This window comes from Ostrea edulis, chromosome 2, assembly GCF_947568905.1.
Source record: "Ostrea edulis chromosome 2, xbOstEdul1.1, whole genome shotgun sequence".
Classification (NCBI taxonomy): Eukaryota; Metazoa; Mollusca; class Bivalvia; order Ostreida; family Ostreidae; genus Ostrea; species Ostrea edulis.
Genome location: NC_079165.1, coordinates 16,397,692 through 16,408,556, shown reverse-complemented (window position 1 = coordinate 16,408,556; position 10,865 = coordinate 16,397,692). Strand labels below are relative to the sequence as shown.

The 10,865-nt window shown below is 35.7% G+C and overlaps 1 long non-coding RNA gene across 1 annotated transcript; it reads right to left on the bottom strand.

The window, feature by feature from the left end:
- Nucleotides 1–1,451: 1,451 nt before the first annotated feature.
- LOC125680799 (uncharacterized) lies at nt 1,452–3,954 on the bottom strand. The gene is made up of 3 exons (XR_007372076.2): nt 3,915–3,954; nt 3,359–3,538; nt 1,452–1,632 (listed from the first exon to the last, which is right to left on the bottom strand). It is a non-coding gene; the product is annotated as an uncharacterized LOC125680799 (long non-coding RNA).
- Between the last annotated feature and the right edge of the window lie 6,911 nt (nt 3,955–10,865).

Here is a 10,865-nt window from a genome sequence, read left to right as displayed (position 1 = left end):
TACAATGAAAATATTGCACATGCGTTACACGCACACTACACCACGCCCATCTTCGCCAGGCAAGGGCGACACTCCGAGATGTTTCAAAAGTAGATCGCCGTGAAGCTAGCAAAGGTCTACCATGGTACGTCATAAGAATTATCAGATCTCAGTCTCTCTTAGTCTGATGAAGCAGAGGATTGTTGTGACAGACCAAATCACGTCATATTTGAGGCTATTTCTGGGTGTGGTGTTGGGTTTCTTTTCTTGGTGGTGGGGGTCTTGTATGGCAGGCGCGTAGCCAGAAAGAAAATGAAGTGTACGCAAAGTACGTCAATGGGTCTGGTGACCGTCTTGAGATCCTGGAAGCTCCTGGGTTTTATGAATGAAATCAATGTTTTTTGTTTTTGTTTTTTGTCTTTTTTTTAGTGCATAGTTGATAATTTGAAATTGAAAAGGACGAACTTTGATTAAATGGGCATTATAATGTTGATTAAATTATAAATCAGAACTATATAACGCAAAGTTATGAAAGGGCACAACTATTTTAACGACAGATCTCTCTCTAAAAATGATGTGTACGCAATTGCGTACTTGTGTATAGGCAGCTACACGCCTGGTATGTATTCATTAATCCCGCCATTTAATTCTTAATGAACAGAAACTACTGATTACTTTGGTGACATTCTTGCGTAGACCGTTTTTGTCGTCTAGATGTACGTCACTTCCCCTATCTATAAGAAGTAACGCGACCACCTCGTATCCTACAAGTAATGGAAAGAAAGACAACTCGGACTACTCTGTAAAATAAAATCATCATTTATATAGCGGACTAGTATAAAATCAATATAAACATGTATATATATTATATATATATCAAATAAGGGTCTAGTTATAACTTTTAATAGGTGATTTAGGAATTTGGGTGGGGGGGGTGTAAACAAAATATGTATGGAATGAGATTCCAAACGTTGGCAGTACCTTTCTCATTCAATGAGGTGGAGGATTGAAGATCCTAAAATGAAAATTCGCTTTGCTTAATTTTTTTCAAACGATAGAGACCACCGTGGCCAACCCCTCTAACCTTCTACAAGTCCACAACTGTGGAATGGCGGTACGGTTTCAGCTACATGTACGATATAACTCGAGGTGCAGAATAAATTCAAAATTATTCCTTCAGAAGGATGTGAAAAGTTACCCAAAAGTAATTCAACTGTGACCAGAACCATTGTGTATATCGCTGGTTACCATATTTTTATTTCATTGTTTTATATAAACAAAAGTTTCAGTGAACAGTTTCCAAAACACTGTAGATTCCCACAACTAAAGTTATACAACACAAACTCATCGAGAAATCCATTGTAACAAATGTTGATTAAAGTTTAACAGAATTAATAAGCCTCTTGAGGTCTTTTTTCAAGGCTTTCTGTTCTTATTCATTATCATATAACTCATAAAATCAGCTTGCATTTATCAAATGTATTTCTGTATTGCTATCAAATTACAAATTGACCGAAAATGGGGAGTATATCTTAACGAATATTAAACACGCAAATTCTCTGTTCATTTTTGCAGCAATTCGCCAGATCAGCAACGTGCGTTCATGTGTACTGCCTATTTTCCGGTTCGTCGTGGTATTCGCCCTAAATGTTCCTGTAAATTAGAGAAAATTTAAATAACTTTCTGGATGATCTTGGCGCCCCTATGAAACTGGGGTTCATATCCCCCCTTAATATTTCTTAAATCGTAACACTATTGATATACAAAGTAATAAGCATCTTAATCTTTGTGAGTCACGACAATACTGAAATACAAAGCAAACAACACCTTGATGTTAATAAGTCATACCAATGCTGGTATATGAAATAAACAAGACATTGGTATTTGTAATTATGGTATGCAAAGTAAGCAACAATTTGATATTTGTAAGTCATAGCAATGATGATATACAAAATCAATAACACTTTTGGACATTCTGAAATCATTTCAAAACTAATATATAAGGACACGATGCTCCTTTAAATAAATACTGCTATACAAAATAGGTTACACTTAATGGCGTTTTTTAAATATCCAATGTTAGGCCGTTCTTTACACATTTATTTTGACTACGGATTACTCCATTATATGATCAAAATACACCGCTCACGGTGAGTTTAATCTGTTAACTTTGAATGTTTACTCCACCTTGGCACCTAATTCCACCCTGGTGTTTCCAGGCGTGTCTGAATTTTGTATTCTTTGCAGGAGTTTTTGGCTTAATCGCTGTTCATTATTTTCACCATGTTTGCATGGCAATCTAATTAAAATCAGATCTTATGATCCGCTCCACTACTATCGCTACATAAAGGTGTAGAGGTAGTAGATGAGCGGAACATAGGATCTTGATAAACAATATGAACAATACATTGATTTTCGTGAGTGATATCAATGCTGAGATAAAAATATTAAAAACACTCCAAGATCTCTGCAATTTAGAGTGCGGGTATACAATGCAGATCTGTGTGAGTCATCAGAAGGTAGATACATTCCATGACCTTTACATGACCTTTGCAAGTCGTAAAATACTGATCACGACGTACAAACTTACGTATCAGACTGATCTTTGTTAAAAATTAGTATGTTTTTTTTTTTTTATATAATTCAGTGTAATTTGCTTTGCATATGAACTTACATTACATTACACAGATCAACAGACTCAAAAATATCACCACGTAGTAACTGGGACTGTCCCCCATTTTTGACAAAGTGCGTTTCCCGTTATTTTTACATGCAGAGTTGATTGTTGTTTGTGTGATCAATGTGTGATCTACAGTCTCCTCACGTTTTTAAACAAACTGCAGTGGAAATTTAGAATTAAATCGATCACTTCAACTCAAGGCTTTGATTTGGTTTTACGTTGCTTACACGTGTCAAGAATTTTAAGACAATTGTGAAGTCAACTTCTCCGACTGTTCCATCCTACGTTGACAGAGGACGCTGTGTGACTGATTATATTTATTTAATCACATGATTTCAATTTGCTTTTATTTCAAAGTGTCTGTTGTTATTTTAAACAGCACTTTTGAAATTCTCGGTATTAATTTTATTATAAATTGGACAGAAATAAACACCAAATTCGTCGGTAACACCCCTAGCCCAACCAACAATTTGACGAGTGTTCTCCATGACATTATCATAGATATAATACAACAGTTAAAAGTTGAAATAAAATGAATTTGGTACCGTAAGATTTACTATACACTATTTGTTAATACTGTTTATTTGAAGCTCAGGACCGTAATCTCCCACTTCCGGCGTAAGGGGAGGATCTGCATGCAGAAATAGGCAGACAAATATCTAAAATGATAAAATTGAGCAAAGAACAAATTTGACTCACAATAGCAGATCTTGATCTTCGATCCTTGACTTGAATTTCTCCAGTTTGGGTATTTTAACCGGCAGCTGGCGCATCTATAAATTCGCCATCTGTGATACTCCTACCATATTTATAACCGTGTTGTCCAAACGCGAAGGCGTTGAATAGAACACCGTAGATGATGATAAGGGACAGTAATACCTGGTAAAATAATGAAGTACTGACATTCATTCACGAATGAAAAATTAAGATGGATCAAAATGCTAGTACTCAAAAATGTATATTAGATATTTCTGTCTATGAAAGGTGAAAATAACGAAAGGTGATCAATCTCATAACTCCTATAAGCAATACAAAACAAAGCGTTGGGCAAACACGCATCTCTCAAGATATCTGTGCTGAAATGTTCGTATCTATGAACAGATATGGCAAGTTTCATCACATTGAAAATATTCTTGGATCAATCGTTGCATTCCTACTTTATTTTATTTCTTCTCATTAACAATAAATTCACTACATTGTTCCTCATTACATGACTTGTATTGTTACAAGAGATAACTTAAACAATTTGTCTTACCATTTTGAATACGATCTCAGTGGCACCTCGTGTAGCAGCGGATGTCACATACTATACGACTCACAAAATCGTTCATTATATATACAAATACTACGTCACCGGCGGAAGTAGGTGTAAATTCACCTAACCACTCCCCACCAGTTTAAACTTATGACGACATCCTTCATATAATGCATGTAGTTCTTTGCATTTGATGTTTTATTACTGTATGTCTTAAGACCAAGTATGAATATTTCATATAGCGCGTATGCCTGCAGACTGTAATGGCTGAAAAAGTATTTTATGAAGGTATCTTTTAAGTTTGATCAGTCGAGGGAGACTTATACCTCTGCTGCTACCAAGGGCCATTGTTTGTCTTATTCTCAACTTTGTGTTCTATATAAGACGAAATTTAACCCTATTTTGGTCACTTTTTTAGAACTTGCCAATTATGATCTTTATGATAAAATGCGAAGATAACGAACATTGATCAATCTCAGAACTCATTAAAGGAATACAAAATAGAGAGTTGGGCAAACACGGATCCCTGGATATACCAGATGGCAGCAGGTGTCTAGGAGGAGCAAGTATCCCCTGTCGACTGGTCACACCCGCCATGAGCCTTATATCTTGATCTGGTAATTGGAGTTATCCGAAGTCAAAATCAGTGTGCTAAGAACGTCCAAACAATCAGTTTGAAACAAGGCAGACAGCATTTGACCCAATGATATGTTGTATTGGCGAACAAGATTGTTATAACGACTGTAGAATTTGCGAAATGCTGAATTTAAACGAGACTGTTGAAATCCCTGCACCATCAATTTGTTTGTCATCTTTATTGAATTCTGTTAAATTTGTCGGATTTTTCAACATGCCGGTGGACTGTTAGTCCCCGAGGGTCTCTACAGCCCAGTAGCTAAGTACTTCGTTACTAGCTTGAAAATACGGATGTATATTTAATTGCTGTTGTTAGATTTAGAAATTCATTTCAAAATTAAGGATTATCTACCTCATGCATAGCTCTTATCCTTATACGAATTTGACTCCACTTTTTTGGCACACTGTTTTTCCCTATAATAGCTCTAAAACTTCATTGTTATTTCGGATTTCAAACATTTAGGTTGAGCATCACTGACGAGACATTATTTGTCGAAATGCGCATCTGGTGCATCAAAATTGGTACCGTATAAGTTTTACATGTTTAACATAAACCTTCGTATGAAAAGTGGATCAATCTCATAACATATTTGTTGTCATAGATGTTGCCTTGGGCATAAGTGGATAGTCTAGTTGCAAGATGATTTGCTTTGGATGAAATAATCTTGTGAATTATTTCCTCAACAAATGAACATTCTAATTTCTGACAATGGGTTTGTGTTTCATTTTTGTAATGGAGCTATACTTGTGTTAGAAAACATCACTGTGAGGTAACGTGTGCAAAAGACATCACAGACATGTAATATATGATAATGCCCATTATTACTAATATCATTCATTTTAGACGGTTGCTATTAATAGCCAGCGTGGCCGAGTGGTTAGAGCATCGCGCTCAAAATCACACAGCCTCTCACCTCTGGTCGGCTCGGGTGTGAATCCCGCTCGCGCCGGTAGGTGAGAAAGTTTCCCAGTTTACTTTCGGAAGTTCGGTGGTCTCTTCCCAGGTACATTGTATCTGGGTTTTCTCTTCCACCAATAAAAAACTGGGCGCCAACAGATAACTGAAAAATTGTTGATTGTGGCGGAAAACAACAATCAATCATAGCCAGAGTATTTTGGTAGCGCCCGTGAGCGTAATTGTATATACACGGGGATCCTAATGGCGAGAGTTTGCAGGCAGAAAATCAAGACGTTTATCATCACAATGAAATCGATAAGATTGTAGGCATTTTTGAAGCCTTTTCAATGAGTTTTTGCTATAAAGGCGAAGATAATCCCCAGTTAATGACCTTATGATAGGTTACTTGATTCATAGATATTCATAAGATACATGTACCGGCGTTGTGAGCACTGTTGTTCTTTATAGACCCCGCTAGAGCGTAAATGTTATGATTGGGGTTTTCGAACTCTGCTTGAGTTTCTGCTGAATTGATGTTTTCATTTTTGCGGGATTGATGTTACTGTATTTCTAAGTTAATGTATTGCTAACTGCCTTTGAGTTGTATAACCTCTAGTGATAAATCAAGCATATTAACATAAACATGTAATAAACATAGAATCGTCAATTTTTACTGCGTTTGTTCCGGGTTCAATTTATTTTATTTAATACTTTTTTTTATCTATTCATTCATACACAGGATGCATGAAGTGTTTTGTGGAATGCAGTGTTTTATGGAATGTAGTGTTTTGTGGAACGCAGACGAATAATAATTTCAAACCCATATACATACCTTTAAATGAAATATAAAATATCTTTATTAATAGAGGGCGAAGCCCTCTCACGGCCCGAAGGGCCGTGAGAGCGGAGCTCTTCCTATAGGTAACACGTATATACATGTTTAAAAGGAAAATATAGGAAAATAATGAAAAATTAAACCATACCTATGGAACTTGAAAAGTTTGGTCCCAATGGCGTCGATTCGAATACTATCGCGTGGACATGTATTTCTCCATTTTGAATCTCGTATACACAAATTCACGTCGTTGTGAGATGTTGCATAAAATCCGTAAAAGCATGTAAATCTTATTTTCTTAATCATATAGGCCCTAGAATCACTCCTGGTCTCAAGTAACGCAAAATTTGTAACTTGTCTCTTCCTATGTTTATGAATTTGCTAAACACCGACGCTGAATATGACGTCACAATGCACTGTTTACATCAGTTGCATATAGTTTCCCGCGTTCAATGAGTAGGCGGATCAACTTGAAGGTAACACGTATGTAAAAGAAAAAAGTCAAATTCAGCAAAAGAAAAAGAGATAATCTCTATATACGTTCACTGAAATTTTCGTGATCCATATGGGCGCCGCCATTTATTTTTTCATTACCTACTTCAACAGTTATTCGTGTTTTAATTTGAATGCCAATAATAGAAGACTCTGACGTGCAATTAGTAATTTAAACACTCAGTTTGTTCAAAGTGAATAGTATAATTATCATTATAACAGGTTTTAAAAAATAATTACATATAAAACCGTAATACGACTAAATAGATGAACGAGTTCATGAGTTTCTTTGAATAAGAATAAACGATAAAATTACGGTTACTTTTTTACCATTTTGAATTTATTGGTTAATTTTGTTTAGTTTTATAACGGCCTTTTTCATTGCATACGGAATGTATTATTGTTGTTTATAATTGTTTGCTTTGAAAAAGAGAAAAAAGTCGAGGCTAAATGTGACGTCACAATGCACAGTTTACGTCGCCTTGCGTTTTATTTCCCGCGGTCAATGAATAGGCGGATCCTGTAAAACTGTTCTCCCCATATAAACCTCTTTAATATTGAGATCTTACTGGGTTTTTAGCGCTAGGAAAATTTCATTAAAAATATATATTTTTAAATGAATCATAATCCACCGTACTTAACGGAATTATGATTACCACTTGGGACACTCCAATGACCATTACATGCTTCGCTCGGTCCAACGGTCACACCGTATACATATTATGAAATTGCAATTGAAAACATTTTACAGTTTATTGAAAATTAATCTCCCTGTCTGAGCTGTGATTGCATTATACACCAATCAGCAACCGCAACATCAATTCAAATTACAGATTTATATTGACAGGGGATGTTTACTCATCCTAGGTATCTGATCCCACCGCTGGTATATCCAGGGGTCCGTGTTTGTCCACTCTCTATTTAGTATTGCTTATAGGAGTTATGAGATTGATCACTGTTCGTTATCTTCACCATTTATGCAGGGGCTTTTTCGCACACTTTTGCGCTTCTCTCAAGATACCCTCGCAATATCATATACATATAATTTTGAAAGTACTTATCGTTTTTAGAATACTCTTGTGGTACGGTTGCAAGCAAATGCTTTTGACAAGTTTTGAAATACTGAAAAATAACTAACCCTTCCAATGCTATCACACCCCCCCCCCCCCCTCTGCCTACTACCTTAAAAGACTCATAAGCCTATAAATTGATAAGAGGTTTTTAACCCTCTCCCCCAAGAACAATAATGAAAAGCTTATATAATTATTTCATTAATTTTCCCCAAATATAGCCTTCTCAAAACGAACTGCCCTTTACTAAAACCAGATATTTGGTGATAATGAACTTGAATATGAGTATAGGGTGTTAGTTCGGTGTGTATGAAAGGTGAATATAACGAACAGTAATCAATCTCATAACTCCTTTAAGCAATACAAAATAGAGAGTTGGGCAAACACGGATCTCTGGAGACACCAGAGGTGGAATGAGGTGCCTAGGAGGAGTAAGCATTCCCTGTCGACCGGTCACACACGCCGTGAGCTCTATATCCCGGTGTGTATAAAAGGTTTGCCTCATTTGTGATTTATGTAAAAGTGAAAGTTCGTATATGCCAGTATATGTTGAATCCGATGAGATACAGCAAAATAAATAAATAAAACGATTAAAACAGAAGCAATGTAAGCTAAGGTTAAGTTTATGACCCAAATCAGATGGGATACATCTGTAACAGATTTACTTCATACTGTATGAAATAGCTAACATAGAATAGAGGTTTGAATTGAATTAAGAGGTAGTCTCATTATCAATCTAAATACAAAAACATCAGTATTTAGAGTAGAAACCAACTGCCAAAGCTCCTCGTCTATTTAGGATTCGACGGTTGTGGTATTTCATATTTTACCTTCTCAACACTGAAGAGTTCCGATATACTTCTTCATGACAATTTGTACTATGACTGAAAATACATAACTTACTGGTTGACAATTACTTTGTACAAAGCATTTAAGCATAAAAATTAAAAGCAATAAAAAGAAAACTGTGTAATATTTAATCAATCTATTTGAAGGCGTCCTAAACTATCGGAACTCTTCAGTGTTGAGAAGGTAAAATATGAAATGGTGGCCGTTTGCAATGGCTTCGAAAATAGCCAACTTGAATTACTGTGGGATTTACACCTTGTAAAGGTAAGAAATGCGTTTTATTGTGATAGAGAGTTAATAGGATGTCTGAGGCGAAAAGTTGAAGCGGACAAGAAATTCAATTTAACCCATTTTAATCGCAACAAGCAGCCGAAGTTCAGGCAAGATTTCCCGAATCACTTTATGAGACACTGGTCTGAGATTCGGAAGAGGCGTCAGTCCAAATATCCAGCCTCGACGAATCTCGCTGAGATTACATTCCTCCTTGAACATAAAATTCATACAATAGAGAAATCATCATAATATGCAGAACATTTCCAAAATGTCGCCATGTCCCCATTATCATTATCGACGTTCAATGCCCACTAAGATTTGTAAACTTAACATTTATATACTAAATGAGGTATCCTTGCTTTGGCTTAGTAATAGATAACAATACCGTAGCACTGAAAGCATGTCCCGGTCATAACCTTAATATTCCAATGTACATAATTCCTCACATCAATATTCCGTAACTTGGAGCACGCAATTATAGATACAAGCCTAGGCTACGTGTGGATTTTTATCATAATGCAAGATGACACATCTCATTAAATTCTGCAATAAACTGCAATTTTCAAAAGAAAACAAAAAGATTGAGTATTTGAAGTATATGCATTTAAATTATCTTCATTTGCTCATACATGAAACTATCTCTTTGAATGTACAACTTTTGGGGGAAAAAATACCCACCAGATTTATGTGCACTTGTCGATTCATATTATCTTGATGAATGTAGATTCAGAATATACAATGCATCTTTTTGATAACCTATGCGTACATAACCGGACTCTCAATGCTGACACTCCAAGGTCATATAAAAGAATATGTAATAGTGGTATTTTACTTCATATACATATAGATTGGTATGAATTAAAGTTAAATACGGATGATTGTTTGCATAATAATTTGCATTGATAAGAAGTTAGGCCAAAATCTTTATAATTGAATGAATTTGATACCCGCTTATCGTTTTTGATTGTGTATGCTTGTGACTCACAAAGACCTATCGATGTAAACAGCGCAATGCAAATAGTGTGACTGACATCGTTTTAACATAATATCTCATTGATTTAATGAATATAGAGAAATCTCTGTTTTCGGACGAACTATTTGATTTCGTGGTACCGAAATAACTGCCTGAACCAGCTAGGGATAATGCACGACAGGTGAATAACGGTTCTTCAACAGACTGTGATCTTAAAGTATAGGAACGTGCGGATCAATACTACTACCCATCAGATACTGAAGTTGGACGGCTATTTTCGAAGTATCAAAAGCTGTGCATTTATTTATGATTAATCGTAACAAAATATGTCTGAAAATTGCAATGGTAATGCCATTTCCCTTTTGATACAAATAACCACAATTGTAGTTCATGTAGATATACGGTACCTTTTAAAAACATAGTAACTATGTCCTCATGGATACCGTGTGTTGTACTAACTGTCGGTTCTTCATAATCAGCTGGTGTTTCCTCGTGTATTCAAAACGTCTGCAATGCACAAGGAGTTCGCTTTTTTCGGGGAGGGGGTCTTCTTTTAGTACTTTCCATAACCTTTTTATATTGAAAAGAATTATTTCTCACATTATCACCAGTGTGAGATTGACTTTACCCATGTGAGACAGCCATGTGAGATTTTTCTGTCTCACACTGCTGCGGCGTCATTTGATTGTGACGTCATATATTTTCTATGATTTACGTTACACGGTGAAGATTTACGTTACACGGTGAAGTAAAAATATTTTGCATTGTTATCTTTGAATTTTAATTTATATAGCTTTCTGGCGGACAATCTTGGGTTTTTTAGTTTACACTTATAGTGTAAACCATTTTCGGGTATGCTCTTTCTGCCTATCTAATTAGTTTTTGCATCGAAGTTCAAATGAGGATTTTGATAATTTGGAATTTT